This window comes from Dermacentor andersoni, chromosome 1 (genome assembly GCF_023375885.2).
Source record: "Dermacentor andersoni chromosome 1, qqDerAnde1_hic_scaffold, whole genome shotgun sequence".
Classification (NCBI taxonomy): domain Eukaryota; kingdom Metazoa; phylum Arthropoda; class Arachnida; order Ixodida; family Ixodidae; genus Dermacentor; species Dermacentor andersoni.
In genome coordinates, this window is record NC_092814.1 from 383,758,350 (window position 1) to 383,778,199 (window position 19,850).

At 48.3% G+C, this 19,850-nt stretch overlaps 7 non-coding genes across 7 annotated transcripts; all 7 read left to right on the forward strand.

Moving 5' to 3' along the window:
- Positions 1-6,386: 6,386 nt before the first annotated feature.
- TRNAM-CAU (transfer RNA methionine (anticodon CAU)) lies at positions 6,387-6,458 on the forward strand. The gene has a single exon. It is a non-coding gene; the product is annotated as a tRNA-Met (tRNA).
- Positions 6,459-6,659: 201 nt separating this feature from the next.
- TRNAM-CAU (transfer RNA methionine (anticodon CAU)) lies at positions 6,660-6,731 on the forward strand. The gene has a single exon. It is a non-coding gene; the product is annotated as a tRNA-Met (tRNA).
- Positions 6,732-12,366: 5,635 nt separating this feature from the next.
- On the forward strand, positions 12,367-12,438 carry TRNAM-CAU (transfer RNA methionine (anticodon CAU)). The gene has a single exon. It is a non-coding gene; the product is annotated as a tRNA-Met (tRNA).
- Positions 12,439-12,636: 198 nt separating this feature from the next.
- Positions 12,637-12,708, forward strand: TRNAM-CAU (transfer RNA methionine (anticodon CAU)). Its single transcript has one exon. It is a non-coding gene; the product is annotated as a tRNA-Met (tRNA).
- A 476-nt stretch (positions 12,709-13,184) lies between these two features.
- Positions 13,185-13,256, forward strand: TRNAM-CAU (transfer RNA methionine (anticodon CAU)). The gene has a single exon. It is a non-coding gene; the product is annotated as a tRNA-Met (tRNA).
- Positions 13,257-19,161: 5,905 nt separating this feature from the next.
- On the forward strand, positions 19,162-19,233 carry TRNAM-CAU (transfer RNA methionine (anticodon CAU)). Its single transcript has one exon. It is a non-coding gene; the product is annotated as a tRNA-Met (tRNA).
- Positions 19,234-19,431: 198 nt separating this feature from the next.
- TRNAM-CAU (transfer RNA methionine (anticodon CAU)) lies at positions 19,432-19,503 on the forward strand. Its single transcript has one exon. It is a non-coding gene; the product is annotated as a tRNA-Met (tRNA).
- The last annotated feature ends 347 nt before the right edge of the window (positions 19,504-19,850 follow it).

The following is a 19,850-nucleotide window of genomic DNA, read 5'->3' on the forward strand; positions in this document are numbered from 1 at the left end:
CTTAAACGAGTAAAACATATGCAGGTGCCACCAGGGGTAAAGACCTTCTTCTTTAAGCTACACACCGGAACGCTCTCCGTGAAGACGTTTCTGGAGGAAAGGGGTTGTCTCGTACCTTGGGGGTCGCACTGCTTGATATGCAAGAAGCCCGAAAATATAGATCACGTTTTCCTACATTGCTGGGCGGCAGTTTTCTTCTGGGACGTCTTAAAGCGAACCCTGAAGAAAGAGCTACCGGTGGACCCCCAAGGTATCAGGTATCTGGCCATTAAAGATGACGACGGGGTTCCCTATGACTTTGTTATGTTGAATGCTCTACACTGTATATGGCGGGCCCGTATGGCAGGGTACCATTGCGATCCTGACGCTAGGCCAGCTCGTGCTTATTTCAAAGAATGTATCTCGCGATTTATTGAAATTCAGAAACTAGAGGAATGTGTACCGGATTGGCTGTCAAGGCTAGAACCCCTGACAGCCATGAAGGAATTTTAGTTTGACAACGCCAGTCCAATATGGACAGACGGCTCAATTATGCGGTTCCTATCCTTAGGCACCTTCCGTTGGTGTTCCTTTTCTTGTGGGTTTCTTCCAATGGTTGGAATTTGTGATACATAAGTGTGTGATAACTGTATCGTCTAAGTAATGTCGAAGACCGGCACTAAATAAAAAAAAAAGAAAGCAGCAGAGTGGCGCAGCGGAAGCGTGCTGGGCCCATAACCCAGAGGTCCGTGGATCGAAACAACGCTCTGCTACATGTTTCCTTTATTTTATTTTGCTCCTATTTAACAGGAAGAGCTTATCAGCGCAGTAATTTGGTGTCTTATAGACATAATTGCAGTCCGAGTAGTGCTCTCTTGTCCTGCGCGCTCGTGTTTCTCGGCCTAAAAAAAAAAAAAAACTACTCTCGTTAATTACAAATATAGACAAATTTACTTAGCATGCAGGAGCAGCAGAGTGGCGCAGCGGAAGCGTGCTGGGCCCATAACCCAGAGGTCTGTGGATCGAAACAACGCTCTGCTACATGTTTCCTTTATTTTATTTTGCTCCTATTTAACAGGAAGAGCTTATCAGCGCAGTAATTTGGTGTCTTATAGTCATAATTGCAGTCCGAGTAGTGCTCTCTTGTGCTGCGCGCTCGTGTTTCTCGGCCTAAAAAAAAAAAAACTACTCTCAGTAATTACAAATATAGACAAATTTACATAGCATGCAGGAGCAGCAGAGTGGCGCAGCGCATTCTGCTTCCGGCAGCCGAGCTGAGCGGTCAGCAGAGTCATGGGCTCCAGTGGAGCAGCGACAGCGGCCACTTTAGGCCGCGGAAACAGGCTAAACGACGACAAGGATTATGCCTTTATTTTGCCGCAACTGCCCAAAGGTCAATTGGTGATTAATACCGTCTTTTTGCACGGTGATGTACGTGCGAGACCGTACAAGGTGGAAGATTTCCGGGACGCCCTTCTGCCGACGGGCTTGCTGCCTGATGTGGTATACATAGGGGCGTACCAGATCAACCACGTCTGGGCAGTGACCTTCAGTGATGCGAGTGCCACAAAAAGGCTTCTGGACCTCAAGGAACTCCAAGTGAAGGGACGACGGTGCGTCATCGTTGACCCGCAGGATCAACAGGTGAAGCTAAGGCTTCACTGGCTGCTGTACGGTGTTGCCGACGAGGACGTCCGGACGGCATTCGCGGCTTTCGGCAAGGTGGAGGAGGTGAGCCGGGAGCGGTGGCGCGTCGAAGGCATGGGAGCGAAGACCTCAACCACCAGGACCGTCATTTTGAAATTGAAAAGCGGCATGAAAGTGGAGGATCTGCCCCATCAGATCCGCGTCGGCGGAGAGTTGGCCTTGGTCGTCGTGCCCGGTCGACCAATGCAGTGCCTGCGCTGCCACGGCACGGGACACGTCCGCCGTGAGTGCAGAGTCCCCCGCTGTTCTCTATGCAGACGTTTCGGCCACGTCGACGCTGACTGCGTAAGATCTTATGCCACCGTAACAGGCCCAGTAACTTGTGACGTTGCGGCAGAGCACGTCATGGACGTGGCCGAGGCGGAGGACGCTGCTAAAGGAACTCTAGACACGGTCCCGACAGCGACAGCCAGTGGAACGACGAGTTTGGCCGTAGACAGCAGGGTGGCTGAGACTACCGTGAAGCCGAGTGGGACGGTGCAGGGCGCGACCGCTGAGGGCCAGCCTACGCGGAGCAGTAGTGAGGACCCGCCCGACAACGATGCGACGGCAATGCAGCAGGAGGAGGCCGTCCTCGACGGCGACCGGACTTCGACTCTTGGTGCGCCAGTCAAGCGCCCCCATGACCAGACTAAGGACCGCAACGACGGCGCGACCAGCACCAGCGAAGGGCCGCCGACAAAGACACCTCTTGGGAGGCGCACGAGCTTGAAACCAAAGCCGAATGTCCCACCTGAGAGAAAGCCTGCGGACAAAGTGCCGCCCACAAACAACGCCGGGAAACCGGGAGGTCCCGGAGGCGGCTAGCCGAGGGCTAGTCGTGAACGGTAAGCACCATGCTCCGGGCCTACTTTTCTCTTTAGCTCAACATGGCTCAGATACCGTCCCTTAATATTGCCACTTTAAACGTGAGAGGGTTGGCGGCTAGTCGTAGGCAAAGTCAAGTCCTACGGTTGGTCACTGACCACGACGTCGACGTACTAGCCGTCCAGGAAACCAAGGTTGACGGGGAGGAGGAGACCGGAAGCATGGTGCGCCGTTTCACGTCTAGGTATTTTGCGGTGGTAAGCCATGCGTTAGGCACGGCTGGGGGGTGCATTCTTTTTGTGAAGAAACTGCCTGGACTGCAGATTCAAAGTACCTTTTCTTGTCAATCTGGAAGGATTGTTTTTTGCGATATTGTTTTGTGCGAGTTTCAGTACCGTGTCATATGCGTATATGCGCCCAATTCAGTAGAAGAGCGTGCCCGTTTCTTTTCGAACCTTTCGCAGTATGTGCGATGCGATAAGCGCGTTATGCTCTTAGGAGACTTCAATTGTGTAATGAGCGCTAGTGACAGAGCCAATAATGCCGGTGTGCGTGACAGAAGCAGTGAAGTCTTGTCAAAACTAATTAGTGAAAATGAACTAGATGACGTTTTTGATTGTCTGGAAGGGGGGCGTGACGTGACATTTACACGTTTTCAGGGCAGTAGCCATGCGCGATTGGACCGAATCTACATTTCGCTGGATACGATTCCAAGATGCCACGGTTATTCTGTATTACCCGTATCGTTCTCAGATCACTGTCTCGTAATATGTAATGTCGGTATAGGGAAACGGAAACATGCGTTGAATTGGGAGATGTGGAAAATGAATGCCTCGTTATTAAATGATGAATCTTTTGTAAAGGCAGTACGGAATGCCATTAATGAAATACGCAAAGATGAAGCTGAAACAATAGCTGAAAAGTGGGAATGTTTCAAACAAAAAGTTAAAATGAAAGCCTTAGAAAGGTCAAGCTGCCTCAAATTTGAGAGGGAATATAAAGAAAAGGCTTTGCGAACACTACTTCAGCAGCTGATAACGCTGGAGTGCAGAGAGCCTGGTCAGTACAAAGACGATGTGCGGAGCGTCAAGGAAAAGCTTGAACAGTTCGATAAAGAACGGTATCAAGGTGCCATCGTGCGGGCACGAGCAGATGTATTAGCGGCGGGGGAGACGCCCACAAAAAGGGCGCTTGGACTCGAGAAGGCGCACGGACGGCGAAACCATGTGGATAAGATTTTAATGAACGGGGTTGTTGTTGACGACAACGAAAGCATAGGACGCGCCTTCTGTCAGTACTACCAGTCGCTCTTTGCATTTAAGGCTGCGAATGTAGAGAGTTTCAAAGCCGATTTTCTTCAGCGGATGCCGAGACTGGGAGATGACGCTAAAGAACGATTGGAAGGCAACATTACCGAGAACGAAGTTGAAAAGGCAATCGGCGATTTGAACTCGGGCAAGTCGCCTGGGCCTGATGGACTCTGTGCGGGGTTATATAAGGCTTTCAATAGAGAACTGGCCCCATTGCTAGCAGACGTATTCAATGACGCGTACGAGAAGAAATTATTGCCCCCATCTTTTGGAAAAGCGCACACAATACTAATCCCCAAGAGTGATCAAACAGACAAACTCAAATTCGTGTCATCCTATAGACCGATATCACTAACAAACATTGATTACAAGATCTTTATGAAGATTTTAGCTGCGAGACTTCAAGGCGTCATCAAGGAAATTGTCGGAGACCACCAAACTTGCGGCATCAAGGGACGGTCCATTTTTTCGAACATCCATCAGATGCGGTGCGTGCTCGAGTGCTGTGACGTCACCGATGGTGGCGTTGCAGTTCTTCAGCTCGATTTGGAGAAAGCGTTCGATTGTGTCGCTCACGTTATTTTGTTTGCCATCTTGGATCATGTTAATGTCGGTTCCATCATCAGGGAGGGCGTGGCCTTGGCGTACCAGAATTGCACAACAAGATTAATTGTCAATAAGTCTCTGGGGGCCCCCATTAACATCATGCGTTCAGTACGCCAAGGCTGTCCCCTCAGTCCGCTGTTATTTGCCATATACATAGAAGCAATGTGTGTAGTAATTAACGGAAATGACAAAATACGTGGTTTCAGATTAGCAGCGACAGAGGTGAAGCTGCTCGCATATGCAGATGACATTGCAGTGTGTTGCACAGACAAACCAAGTGTAACGGAAACAATATCGGCAGTGAAACATTTCTGTGATGTCACGGGTAGTAGAATAAATTGGGGCAAATCCCTAGGCCTGTGGCACGGGAAATGGGAGTCTGCACCGGACAACTTCGCGAACCTCAACTGGGTCAAAACGCCGACGAGGTATTTGGGCGTTCCTCTCAATAGCTACAATAGTAGCGATGAATATTGGAGGAGCCAAGCCGATGAAATGAAAGAAAAGGCGGACAGATGGAAGGATGTGAAGCTGTCTATTTTTGCAAGGGCGACAGTCTGTAATATGGTTTTTGTCACGAAGTTATATTATGTCATGCAAGCGTTGTATTGCTCGAGAGCAAATGTGCAAAGGCTGCACAGAGTGTTTGCTGTTTTAATCTGGGGGTCAACATGGGAAAGGTGTAGCCGAACAAATTTGTTTAGAAGAGTGAAGGACGGGGGTGTGGGTTTGGTTCATCTTTTTGTTAGACAACTAGTAAACCGATTCTTGTTTTTTCGCGATGTGCGCCATCCTTTTCTGCGCACAGTATGCCAGCTCAGGTTGAGCGGCGCTTTGCCGACACATGTTGTTAGTACGGCATGCGTTACCGGATCACTTCGTGGCTTCTTTAAGGAAGTGGCCGACAGCGTAAGATTTCTTTCTGTTCGATTTTCAATGGATTACCTTTGCGATGTTAAAAGGAAAAGATTGTATAAAGATGTGTGCGATATTGTTTTCCCTGTGCCGTTATACAGAGCCATTTACAGTGGAGGGCCAGGACTTGATGTACTTAAACGCGTAAAACGCATGGAGGTGCCACCAGGGGTAAAAACGTTTTTTTTTAAGCTTCACACCGGTACGCTCTCAGTGAAGACTTTCATGGAAGAGCGAGGTTGTATCGTACCATGGGGAACGCATTGCTTGATCTGCAAAAAGCAGGAAACCATAGATCACGTTTTCTTGGAATGTTGGGAGGGCTTCTTTTTCTGGGACGTCTTAAAGCGAACCCTGAAAAAAGAGTTACCGGTGGACCCCCAAGGGATAAGGTATCTGACAATTAAGGATGATGACGGGGTTCCATATGATTTCATTATGTTGAACGCTCTCCACTGTATATGGCGGGCTCGGATGGCAGGGTACTATTGTGATCCTGACGCTAGGCCCGCTCGCGTTTATTTCAAAGAATGTATGTCGCGATTCATAGAAATACAGAAAATGCAACAATGTGTTCCGGAATGGCTGTGGAGGCTAGAACCTCTGACAGCCATGAAGGAATTTTAAGTTGACAACGCCTGTCCAATAGGGACAGACGGCTTTGTTGTACGGTGTGACTCTTTTCTTTCCTTTCTTTTTGTATTGCAATTGTGATACTGTAATGTGTGGAAACTGCACGTTCTGCGATAAAACCGGTAATAAATAAAAAAAAAAAAAAAAAAGAGCAGAGTGGCGCAGCGGAAGCGTGCTGGGCCCATAACCCAGAGGTCCGTGGATCGAAACTACGCTCTGCTACATGTTTCCTTTATTTTATTTTGCTCCTATTTAACAGGAAGAGCTTATCAGCGCAGTAATTTGGTGTCTTATAGTCATAATTGCAGTCCGAGTAGTGCTCTCTTGTCCTGCGCGCTCGTGTTTCTCGGCCTAAAAAAAAAAAAAAAAAAAAAAAAGACTACTCTCATTAATTACAAATATAGACAAATTTACATAGCATGCAGGAGCAGCAGAGTGGCGCAGCGGAAGCGTGCTGGGCCCATAACCCAGAGGTCCGTGGATCGAAACCACGCTCTGCTACATGTTTCCTTTATTTTATTTTGCTCCTATTTAACAGGAAGAGCTTATCAGCGCAGTAATTTGGTGTCTTATAGTCATAATTGCAGTCCGAGTAGTGCTCTCTTGTCCTGCGCGCTCGTGTTTCTCGGCCTAAAAAAAAAAAAAAAAAAGACTACTCTCATTAATTACAAATATAGACAAATTTACATCGCATGCAGGAGCAGCAGAGTGGCGCAGCGGAAGCGTGCTGGGCCCATAACCCAGAGGTCCGTGGATCGAAACCACGCTCTGCTACATGTTTCCTTTATTTTATTTTGCTCCTATTTAACAGGAAGAGCTCATCAGCGCAGTAATTTGGTGTCTTATAGTCATAATTGCAGTCCGAGTAGTGCTCTCTTGTCCTGCGCGCTCGTGTTTCTCGGCCTAAAAAAAAAAAAAACTACTCTCAGTAATTACAAATATAGACAAATTTACATAGCATGCAGGAGCAGCAGAGTGGCGCAGCGGAAGCGTGCTGGGCCCATAACCCAGAGGTCCGTGGATCGAAACTACGCTCTGCTACATGTTTCCTTTATTTTATTTTGCTCCTATTTAACAGGAAGAGCTTATCAGCGCAGTAATTTGGTGTCTTATAGTCATAATTGCAGTCCGAGTAGTGCTCTCTTGTGCTGCGCGCTCGTGTTTCTCGGCCTAAAAAAAAAAAAAAAAAAAGACTACTCTCAATAATTACAAATATAGACAAATTTACATCGCATGCAGGAGCAGCAGAGTGGCGCAGCGGAAGCGTGCTGGGCCCATAACCCAGAGGTCCGTGGATCGAAACTACGCTCTGCTACATGTTTCCTTTATTTTATTTTGCTCCTATTTAACAGGAAGAGCTTATCAGCGCAGTAATTTGGTGTCTTATAGTCATAATTGCAGTCCGAGTAGTGCTCTCTTGTCCTGCGCGCTCGTGTTTCTCGGCCTAAAAAAAAAAAAAAAAGACTACTCTCATTAATTACAAATATAGACAAATTTACATCGCATGCAGGAGCAGCAGAGTGGCGCAGCGGAACATTCTGCTTCCGGCAGCCGAGCTGAGCGGTCAGCAGAGTCATGGGCTCCAGTGGAGCAGCGACAGCGGCCACTTTAGGCCGCGGAAACAGGCTAAACGACGACAAGGATTATGCCTTTATTTTGCCGCAACTGCCCAAAGGTCAATTGGTGATTAATACCGTCTTTTTGCACGGTGATGTACGTGCGAGACCGTACAAGGTGGAAGATTTCCGGGACGCCCTTCTGCCGACGGGCTTGCTGCCTGATGTGGTATGCATAGGGGCGTACCAGATCAACCACGTCTGGGCAGTGACCTTCAGTGATGGGAGTGCCACAAAAAGGCTTCTGGACCTCAAGGAACTCCAAGTGAAGGGACGACGGTGCGTCATCGTTGACCCGCAGGATCAACAGGTGAAGCTAAGGCTTCACTGGCTGCTGTACGGTGTTGCCGACGAGGACGTCCGGACGGCATTCGCGGCTTTCGGCAAGGTGGAGGAGGTGAGCCGGGAGCGGTGGCGTGTCGAAGGCATGGGAGCGAAGACCTCAACTACCAGGACCGTCATTTTGAAATTGAAAAGCGGCATGAAAGTGGAGGATCTGCCCCATCAGATCCGCGTCGGCGGAGAGTTGGCCTTGGTCGTCGTGCCCGGTCGACCAATGCAGTGCCTGCGCTGCCACGGCACGGGACACGTCCGCCGTGAGTGCAGAGTCCCCCGCTGTTCTCTATGCAGACGTTTCGGCCACGTCGACGCTGACTGCGTAAGATCTTATGCCACCGTAACAGGCCCAGTAACTTGTGACGTTGCGGCAGAGCACGTCATGGACGTGGCCGAGGCGGAGGACGCTGCTAAAGGAACTCTAGACACGGTCCCGACAGCGACAGCCAGTGGAACAACGAGTTTGGCCGTAGACAGCAGGGTGGCTGAGACTACCGTGATGCCGAGTGGGACGGTGCAGGGCGCGACCGCTGAGGGCCAGCCTACGCGGAGCAGTAGTGAGGACCCGCCCGACAACGATGCGACAGCAATGCAGCAGGAGGAGGCCGTCCTCGACGGCGACCGGACTTCGACTCTTGGTGCGCCAGTCAAGCGCCCCCATGACCAGACTAAGGACCGCAACGACGGCGCGACCAGCACCAGCGAAGGGCCGCCGACAAAGACACCTCTTGGGAGGCGCACGAGCTTAAAACCAAAGCCGAATGTCCCACCTGAGAGAAAGCCTGCGGACAAAGTGCCGCCCACAAACAACGCCGGGAAACCGGGAGGTCCCGGAGGCGGCTAGCCGAGGGCTAGTCGTGAACGGTAAGCACCATGCTCCGGGCCTACTTTTCTCTTTAGCTCAACATGGCTCAGACACCGTCCCTTAATATTGCCACTTTAAACGTGAGAGGGTTGGCGGCTAGTCGTAGGCAAAGTCAAGTCCTACGGTTGGTCACTGACCACGACGTCGACGTACTAGCCGTCCAGGAAACTAAGGTTGACGGGGAGGAGGAGACCGGGAGCATGGTGCGCCGTTTCACGTCTAGGTATTTTGCGGTGGTAAGCCATGCGTTAGGCACGGCTGGGGGGTGCATTCTTTTTGTGAAGAAACTGCCTGGACTGCAGATTCAAAGTACCTTTTCTTGTCAATCTGGAAGGATTGTTTTTTGCGATATTGTTTTGTGCGAGTTTCAGTACCGTGTCATATGCGTATATGCGCCCAATTCAGTAGAAGAGCGTGCCCGTTTCTTTTTGAACCTTTCGCAGTATGTTCGATGCGATAAGCGCGTTATGCTCTTAGGAGACTTCAATTGTGTAATGAGCGCTAGTGACAGAGCCAATAATGCCGGTGTGCGTGACAGAAGCAGTGAAGTCTTGTCAAAACTAATTAGTGAAAATGAACTAGATGACGTTTTTGATTGTCTGGAAGGGGGGCGTGACGTGACATTTACACGTTTTCAGGGCAGTAGCCATGCGCGGTTGGACCGAATCTACATTTCGCTGGATACAATTCCAAGATGCCACGGTTATTCTGTAGTACCCGTATCGTTCTCAGATCACTGTCTCGTAATATGTAATGTTGGTATAGGGAAACGGAAACATGCGTTTAATTGGGAGATGTGGAAAATGAATGCCTCGTTATTAAATGATGAATCTTTTGTAAAGGCAGTACGGAATGCCATTGATGAAATACGCAAAGATGAAGCTGAAACAATAGCTGAAAAGTGGGAATGTTTCAAAGAAAAAGTTAAAATGAAAGCCTTAGAAAGGTCAAGCTGCCTCAAATTTGAGAGGGAATATAAAGAAAAGGCTTTGCGAACACTACTTCAGCAGCTGATAACGCTGGAGTGCAGAGAGCCTGGTCTGTACAAAGACGATGTGCGGAGCGTCAAGGAAAAGCTTGAACAGTTCGATAAAGAACGTTATCAAGGTGCCATCGTGCGAGCACGAGCAGATGTATTAGCGGCGGGGGAGACGCCCACAAAAAGGTCGCTTGGACTCGAGAAGGCGCACGGACGGCGAAACCATGTGGATAAGATTATAATGAACGGGGTTCTTGTTGACGACAACGAAAGCATAGGACGCGCCTTCTGTCAGTACTACCAGTCGCTCTTTGCATTTAAGGCAGCGAATGTAGAGAGTTTCAAAGCCGATTTTCTTCAGCGGATGCCGAGACTGGGAGATGACGCTAAAGAACGATTGGAAGGCAACATTACCGAGAACGAAGTTGAAAAGGCAATCGGCGATTTGAACTCGGGCAAGTCGCCTGGGCCTGATGGACTCTGTGCGGGGTTATATAAGGCTTTCAAAAGTGAACTGGCCCCATTGTTAGCAGACGTATTCAATGACGCGTACGAGAAGAAATTATTGCCCCCATCTTTTGGAAAAGCGCACACAATACTAATCCCTAAGAGTGATCAAACAGACAAACTCAGATTCGTGTCATCCTATAGACCGATATCACTAACAAACATTGATTACAAGATCTTTATGAAGATTTTAGCTGCGAGACTTCAAGGCGTCATCAAGGAAATTGTCGGAGACCACCAAACTTGCGGCATCAAGGGACGGTCCATTTTTTCGAACATCCATCAGATGCGGAGCGTGCTCGAGTGCTGTGACGTCACCGATGGTGGCGTTGCAGTTCTTCAGCTCGATTTGGAGAAAGCGTTCGATTGTGTCGCTCATGTTATTTTGTTTGCCATCTTGGATCATGTTAATGTCGGTTCCATCATCAGGGAGGGCGTGGCCTTGGCGTACCAGAATTGCACAACAAGATTAATTGTCAATAAGTCTCTGGGGGCCCCCATTAACATCATGCGTTCAGTACGCCAAGGCTGTCCCCTCAGTCCGCTGTTATTTGCCATATACATAGAAGCAATGTGTGTAGTAATTAACGGAAATGACAAAATACGTGGTTTCAGATTAGCAGCGACAGAGGTGAAGCTGCTCGCATATGCAGATGACATTGCAGTGTGTTGCACAGACAGACCAAGTGTAACGGAAACAGTATCGGCAGTGAAACATTTCTGTGATGTCACGGGTAGTAGAATAAATTGGGGCAAATCCCTAGGCCTGTGGCACGGGAAATGGGAGTCTGCACCGGACAACTTCGCGAACCTCAACTGGGTCAAAACGCCGACGAGGTATCTGGGCGTTCCTCTCAATAGCTACAATAGTAGCGATGAATATTGGAGGAGCCAAGCCGATGAAATGAAAGAAAAGGCGGACAGATGGAAGGATGTGAAGCTGTCTATTTTTGCAAGGGCGACAGTCTGTAATATGTTTTTTGTCACGAAGTTATATTATGTCATGCAAGCGTTGTATTGCTCGAGAACAAATGTGCAAAGGCTGCACAGAGTGTTTGCTGTTTTCATCTGGGGGTCAACATGGGAAAGGTGCAGCCGAACAAATTTGTTTAGAAGAGTGAAAGACGGGGGTGTGGGTTTGGTTCATCTTTTTGTTAGACAACTAGTCAACCGATTCTTGTTTTTTCGCGATGTGCGCCATCCTTTTCTGCGCACAGTATGCCAGCTCAGGTTGAGCGGTGCTTTGCCGGCACATGTCGTTAGTACGGCATGCGTTACCGGATCACTTCGTGGCTTCTTTAAGGAAGTGGCCGACAGCGTAAGATTTCTTTCTGTTCGATTTTCAATGGATTACCTTTGCGATGTTAAAAGGAAAAGATTGTATAAAGATGTGTGCGACATTGTTTTCCCAGTGCCGTTATACAGAGCCATTTACAGTGGAGGGCCAAGACTTGATGTACTTAAACGCGTAAAACACATGGAGGTGCCACCAGGGGTAAAAACGTTTTTTTTTAAGCTTCACACCGTACTACGCTCTCAGTGAAGACTTTCATGGAAGAGCGAGGTTGTATCGTACCATGGGGAACGCATTGCTTGATCTGCAAAAAGCAGGAAACCATAGATCACGTTTTTTTGGAATGTTGGGAGGGCTTCTTTTTCTGGGACGTCTTAAAGCGAACCCTGAAAAAAGAGTTACCGGTGGACCCCCAAGGGATAAGGTATCTGACAATTAAGGATGATGACGGGGTTCCATATGATTTCATTATGTTAAACGCACTCCACTGTATATGGCGGGCTCGTATGGCAGGGTACTATTGTGATCCTGACGCTAGGCCCGCTCGCGATTATTTCAGAGAATGTATGTCGCGATTCATAGAAATACAGAAAATGCAACAATGTGTTCCGGAATGGCTGTGGAGGCTAGAACCTCTGACAGCCATGAAGGAATTTTAAGTTGACAACGTCTGTCCAACAGGGACAGACGGCTTTGTTGTACGGTGTGACTCTTTTCTTTCCTTTCTTTTTGTATTGCAATTGTGATACTGTAATGTGTGGAAACTGCACGTTCTGCGATAAAACCGGTAATAAATAAAAAAAAAAAAAAGCAGCAGAGTGGCGCAGCGGAAGCGTGCTGGGCCCATGACCCAGAGGTCCGTGGATCGAAACCACGCTCTGCTACATGTTTCCTTTATTTTATTTTGCTCCTATTTAACAGGAAGAGCTTATCAGCGCAGTAATTTGGTGTCTTATAGTCATAATTGCAGTCCGAGTAGTGCTCTGTTGTCCTGCGCGCTCGTGTTTCTCGGCCTAAAAAAAAAAAAAACGACTACTCTCATTAATTACAAATATAGACAAATTTACATAGCATGCAGGAGCAGCAGAGTGGCGCAGCGGAAGCGTGCTGGGCCCATAACCCAGAGGTCCGTGGATCGAAACCACGCTCTGCTACATGTTTCCTTTATATTATTTTGCTCCCATTTAACAGGAAGAGCTTATCAGCGCAGTAATTTGGTGTCTTATAGTCATAATTGCAGTCCGAGTAGTGCTCTCTTGTCCTGCGCGCTCGTGTTTCTCGGCCTAAAAAAAAAAAAAAAAAAAGACTACTCTCATTAATTACAAATATAGACAAATTTACATAGCATGCAGGAGCAGCAGAGTGGCGCAGCGGAAGCGTGCTGGGCCCATAACCCAGAGGTCTGTGGATCGAAACAACGCTCTGCTACATGTTTCCTTTATTTTATTTTGCTCCTATTTAACAGGAAGAGCTTATCAGCGCAGTAATTTGGTGTCTTATAGTCATAATTGCAGTCCGAGTAGTGCTCTCTTGTCCTGCGCGCTCGTGTTTCTCGGCCTAAAAAAAAAAAAAAAAAAAGACTACTCTCATTAATTACAAATATAGACAAATTTACATAGCATGCAGGAGCAGCAGAGTGGCGCAGCGGAAGCGTGCTGGGCCCATAACCCAGAGGTCCGTGGATCGAAACCACGCTCTGCTACATATGTTTCCTTTATTTTATTTTGCTCCCATTTAACAGGAAGAGCTTATCAGCGCAGTAATTTGGTGTCTTATAGTCATAATTGCAGTCCGAGTAGTGCTCTCTTGTCCTGCGCGCTCGTGTTTCTCGGCCTAAAAAAGAAAAAAAAAAAAGACTACTCTCATTAATTACAAATATAGACAAACTTACATCGCATGCAGGAGCAGCAGAGTGGCGCAGCGGAAGCGTGCTGGGCCCATAACCCAGAGGTCCGTGGATCGAAACAACGCTCTGCTACATGTTTCCTTTATTTTATTTTGCTCCTATTTAACAGGAAGAGCTTATCAGCGCAGTAATTTGGTGTCTTATAGACATAATTGCAGTCCGAGTAGTGCTCTCTTGTCCTGCGCGCTCGTGTTTCTCGGCCTAAAAAAAAAAAAAAACTACTCTCGTTAATTACAAATATAGACAAATTTACTTAGCATGCAGGAGCAGCAGAGTGGCGCAGCGGAAGCGTGCTGGGCCCATAACCCAGAGGTCTGTGGATCGAAACAACGCTCTGCTACATGTTTCCTTTATTTTATTTTGCTCCTATTTAACAGGAAGAGCTTATCAGCGCAGTAATTTGGTGTCTTATAGTCATAATTGCAGTCCGAGTAGTGCTCTCTTGTGCTGCGCGCTCGTGTTTCTCGGCCTAAAAAAAAAAAACTACTCTCAGTAATTACAAATATAGACAAATTTACATAGCATGCAGGAGCAGCAGAGTGGCGCAGCGCATTCTGCTTCCGGCAGCCGAGCTGAGCGGTCAGCAGAGTCATGGGCTCCAGTGGAGCAGCGACAGCGGCCACTTTAGGCCGCGGAAACAGGCTAAACGACGACAAGGATTATGCCTTTATTTTGCCGCAACTGCCCAAAGGTCAATTGGTGATTAATACCGTCTTTTTGCACGGTGATGTACGTGCGAGACCGTACAAGGTGGAAGATTTCCGGGACGCCCTTCTGCCGACGGGCTTGCTGCCTGATGTGGTATACATAGGGGCGTACCAGATCAACCACGTCTGGGCAGTGACCTTCAGTGATGCGAGTGCCACAAAAAGGCTTCTGGACCTCAAGGAACTCCAAGTGAAGGGACGACGGTGCGTCATCGTTGACCCGCAGGATCAACAGGTGAAGCTAAGGCTTCACTGGCTGCTGTACGGTGTTGCCGACGAGGACGTCCGGACGGCATTCGCGGCTTTCGGCAAGGTGGAGGAGGTGAGCCGGGAGCGGTGGCGCGTCGAAGGCATGGGAGCGAAGACCTCAACCACCAGGACCGTCATTTTGAAATTGAAAAGCGGCATGAAAGTGGAGGATCTGCCCCATCAGATCCGCGTCGGCGGAGAGTTGGCCTTGGTCGTCGTGCCCGGTCGACCAATGCAGTGCCTGCGCTGCCACGGCACGGGACACGTCCGCCGTGAGTGCAGAGTCCCCCGCTGTTCTCTATGCAGACGTTTCGGCCACGTCGACGCTGACTGCGTAAGATCTTATGCCACCGTAACAGGCCCAGTAACTTGTGACGTTGCGGCAGAGCACGTCATGGACGTGGCCGAGGCGGAGGACGCTGCTAAAGGAACTCTAGACACGGTCCCGACAGCGACAGCCAGTGGAACGACGAGTTTGGCCGTAGACAGCAGGGTGGCTGAGACTACCGTGAAGCCGAGTGGGACGGTGCAGGGCGCGACCGCTGAGGGCCAGCCTACGCGGAGCAGTAGTGAGGACCCGCCCGACAACGATGCGACGGCAATGCAGCAGGAGGAGGCCGTCCTCGACGGCGACCGGACTTCGACTCTTGGTGCGCCAGTCAAGCGCCCCCATGACCAGACTAAGGACCGCAACGACGGCGCGACCAGCACCAGCGAAGGGCCGCCGACAAAGACACCTCTTGGGAGGCGCACGAGCTTGAAACCAAAGCCGAATGTCCCACCTGAGAGAAAGCCTGCGGACAAAGTGCCGCCCACAAACAACGCCGGGAAACCGGGAGGTCCCGGAGGCGGCTAGCCGAGGGCTAGTCGTGAACGGTAAGCACCATGCTCCGGGCCTACTTTTCTCTTTAGCTCAACATGGCTCAGATACCGTCCCTTAATATTGCCACTTTAAACGTGAGAGGGTTGGCGGCTAGTCGTAGGCAAAGTCAAGTCCTACGGTTGGTCACTGACCACGACGTCGACGTACTAGCCGTCCAGGAAACCAAGGTTGACGGGGAGGAGGAGACCGGGAGCATGGTGCGCCGTTTCACGTCTAGGTATTTTGCGGTGGTAAGCCATGCGTTAGGCACGGCTGGGGGGTGCATTCTTTTTGTGAAGAAACTGCCTGGACTGCAGATTCAAAGTACCTTTTCTTGTCAATCTGGAAGGATTGTTTTTTGCGATATTGTTTTGTGCGAGTTTCAGTACCGTGTCATATGCGTATATGCGCCCAATTCAGTAGAAGAGCGTGCCCGTTTCTTTTCGAACCTTTCGCAGTATGTGCGATGCGATAAGCGCGTTATGCTCTTAGGAGACTTCAATTGTGTAATGAGCGCTAGTGACAGAGCCAATAATGCCGGTGTGCGTGACAGAAGCAGTGAAGTCTTGTCAAAACTAATTAGTGAAAATGAACTAGATGACGTTTTTGATTGTCTGGAAGGGGGGCGTGACGTGACATTTACACGTTTTCAGGGCAGTATCCATGCGCGATTGGACCGAATCTACATTTCGCTGGATACGATTCCAAGATGCCACGGTTATTCTGTATTACCCGTATCGTTCTCAGATCACTGTCTCGTAATATGTAATGTCGGTATAGGGAAACGGAAACATGCGTTGAATTGGGAGATGTGGAAAATGAATGCCTCGTTATTAAATGATGAATCTTTTGTAAAGGCAGTACGGAATGCCATTAATGAAATACGCAAAGGTGAAGCTGAAACAATAGCTGAAAAGTGGGAATGTTTCAAACAAAAAGTTAAAATGAAAGCCTTAGAAAGGTCAAGCTGCCTCAAATTTGAGAGGGAATATAAAGAAAAGGCTTTGCGAACACTACTTCAGCAGCTGATAACGCTGGAGTGCAGAGAGCCTGGTCAGTACAAAGACGATGTGCGGAGCGTCAAGGAAAAGCTTGAACAGTTCGATAAAGAACGGTATCAAGGTGCCATCGTGCGTGCACGAGCAGATGTATTAGCGGCGGGGGAGACGCCCACAAAAAGGGCGCTTGGACTCGAGAAGGCGCACGGACGGCGAAACCATGTGGATAAGATTTTAATGAACGGGGTTGTTGTTGACGACAACGAAAGCATAGGACGCGCCTTCTGTCAGTACTACCAGTCGCTCTTTGCATTTCAGGCAGCGAATGTAGAGAGTTTCAAAGCCGATTTTCTTCAGCGGATGCCGAGACTGGGAGATGACGCTAAAGAACGATTGGAAGGCAACATTACCGAGAACGAAGTTGAAAAGGCAATCGGTGATTTGAACTCGGGCAAGTCGCCTGGGCCTGATGGACTCTGTGCGGGGTTATATAAGGCTTTCAATAGAGAACTGGCCCCATTGCTAGCAGACGTATTCAATGACGCGTACGAGAAGAAATTATTGCCCCCATCTTTTGGAAAAGCGCACACAATACTAATCCCCAAGAGTGATCAAACAGACAAACTCAAATTCGTGTCATCCTATAGACCGATATCACTAACAAACATTGATTACAAGATCTTTATGAAGATTTTAGCTGCGAGACTTCAAGGCGTCATCAAGGAAATTGTCGGAGACCACCAAACTTGCGGCATCAAGGGACGGTCCATTTTTTCGAACATCCATCAGATGCGGTGCGTGCTCGAGTGCTGTGACGTCACCGATGGTGGCGTTGCAGTTCTTCAGCTCGATTTGGAGAAAGCGTTCGATTGTGTCGCTCACGTTATTTTGTTTGCCATCTTGGATCATGTTAATGTCGGTTCCATCATCAGGGAGGGCGTGGCCTTGGCGTACCAGAATTGCACAACAAGATTAATTGTCAATAAGTCTCTGGGGGCCCCCATTAACATCATGCGTTCAGTACGCCAAGGCTGTCCCCTCAGTCCGCTGTTATTTGCCATATACATAGAAGCAATGTGTGTAGTAATTAACGGAAATGACAAAATACGTGGTTTCAGATTAGCAGCGACAGAGGTGAAGCTGCTCGCATATGCAGATGACATTGCAGTGTGTTGCACAGACAAACCAAGTGTAACGGAAACAATATCGGCAGTGAAACATTTCTGTGATGTCACGGGTAGTAGAATAAATTGGGGCAAATCCCTAGGCCTGTGGCACGGGAAATGGGAGTCTGCACCGGACAACTTCGCGAACCTCAACTGGGTCAAAACGCCGACGAGGTATTTGGGCGTTCCTCTCAATAGCTACAATAGTAGCGATGAATATTGGAGGAGCCAAGCCGATGAAATGAAAGAAAAGGCGGACAGATGGAAGGATGTGAAGCTGTCTATTTTTGCAAGGGCGACAGTCTGTAATATGGTTTTTGTCACGAAGTTATATTATGTCATGCAAGCGTTGTATTGCTCGAGAGCAAATGTGCAAAGGCTGCACAGAGTGTTTGCTGTTTTCATCTGGGGGTCAACATGGGAAAGGTGTAGCCGAACAAATTTGTTTAGAAGAGTGAAGGACGGGGGTGTGGGTTTGGTTCATCTTTTTGTTAGACAACTAGTAAACCGATTCTTGTTTTTTCGCGATGTGCGCCATCCTTTTCTGCGCACAGTATGCCAGCTCAGGTTGAGCGGCGCTTTGCCGACACATGTTGTTAGTACGGCATGCGTTACCGGATCACTTCGTGGCTTCTTTAAGGAAGTGGCCGACAGCGTAAGATTTCTTTCTGTTCGATTTTCAATGGATTACCTTTGCGATGTTAAAAGGAAAAGATTGTATAAAGATGTGTGCGATATTGTTTTCCCTGTGCCGTTATACAGAGCCATTTACAGTGGAGGGCCAGGACTTGATGTACTTAAACGCGTAAAACGCATGGAGGTGCCACCAGGGGTAAAAACGTTTTTTTTTAAGCTTCACACCGGTACGCTCTCAGTGAAGACTTTCATGGAAGAGCGAGGTTGTATCGTACCATGGGGAACGCATTGCTTGATCTGCAAAAAGCAGGAAACCATAGATCACGTTTTCTTGGAATGTTGGGAGGGCTTCTTTTTCTGGGACGTCTTAAAGCGAACCCTGAAAAAAGAGTTACCGGTGGACCCCCAAGGGATAAGGTATCTGACAATTAAGGATGATGACGGGGTTCCATATGATTTCATTATGTTGAACGCTCTCCACTGTATATGGCGGGCTCGGATGGCAGGGTACTATTGTGATCCTGACGCTAGGCCCGCTCGCGTTTATTTCAAAGAATGTATGTCGCGATTCATAGAAATACAGAAAATGCAACAATGTGTTCCGGAATGGCTGTGGAGGCTAGAACCTCTGACAGCCATGAAGGAATTTTAAGTTGACAACGCCTGTCCAATAGGGACAGACGGCTTTGTTGTACGGTGTGACTCTTTTCTTTCCTTTCTTTTTGTATTGCAATTGTGATACTGTAATGTGTGGAAACTGCACGTTCTGCGATAAAACCGGTAATAAATAAAAAAAAAAAAAAAGAGCAGAGTGGCGCAGCGGAAGCGTGCTGGGCCCATAACCCAGAGGTCCGTGGATCGAAACTACGCTCTGCTACATGTTTCCTTTATTTTATTTTGCTCCTATTTAACAGGAAGAGCTTATCAGCGCAGTAATTTGGTGTCTTATAGTCATAATTGCAGTCCGAGTAGTGCTCTCTTGTCCTGCGCGCTCGTGTTTCTCGGCCTAAAAAAAAAAAAAAAAAAAAAAAGACTACTCTCATTAATTACAAATATAGACAAATTTACATAGCATGCAGGAGCAGCAGAGTGGCGCAGCGGAAGCGTGCTGGGCCCATAACCCAGAGGTCCGTGGATCGAAACCACGCTCTGCTACATGTTTCCTTTATTTTATTTTGCTCCTATTTAACAGGAAGAGCTTATCAGCGCAGTAATTTGGTGTCTTATAGTCATAATTGCAGTCCGAGTAGTGCTCTCTTGTCCTGCGCGCTCGTGTTTCTCGGCCTAAAAAAAAAAAAAAAGACTACTCTCATTAATTACAAATATAGACAAATTTACATCGCATGCAGAAGCAGCAGAGTGGCGCAGCGGAAGCGTGCTGGGCCCATAACCCAGAGGTCCGTGGATCGAAACCACGCTCTGCTACATGTTTCCTTTATTTTATTTTGCTCCTATTTAACAGGAAGAGCTCATCAGCGCAGTAATTTGGTGTCTTATAGTCATAATTGCAGTCCGAGTAGTGCTCTCTTGTCCTGCGCGCTCGTGTTTCTCGGCCTAAAAAAAAAAAAAACTACTCTCAGTAATTACAAATATAGACAAATTTACATAGCATGCAGGAGCAGCAGAGTGGCGCAGCGGAAGCGTGCTGGGCCCATAACCCAGAGGTCCGTGGATCGAAACTACGCTCTGCTACATGTTTCCTTTATTTTATTTTGCTCCTATTTAACAGGAAGAGCTTATCAGCGCAGTAATTTGGTGTCTTATAGTCATAA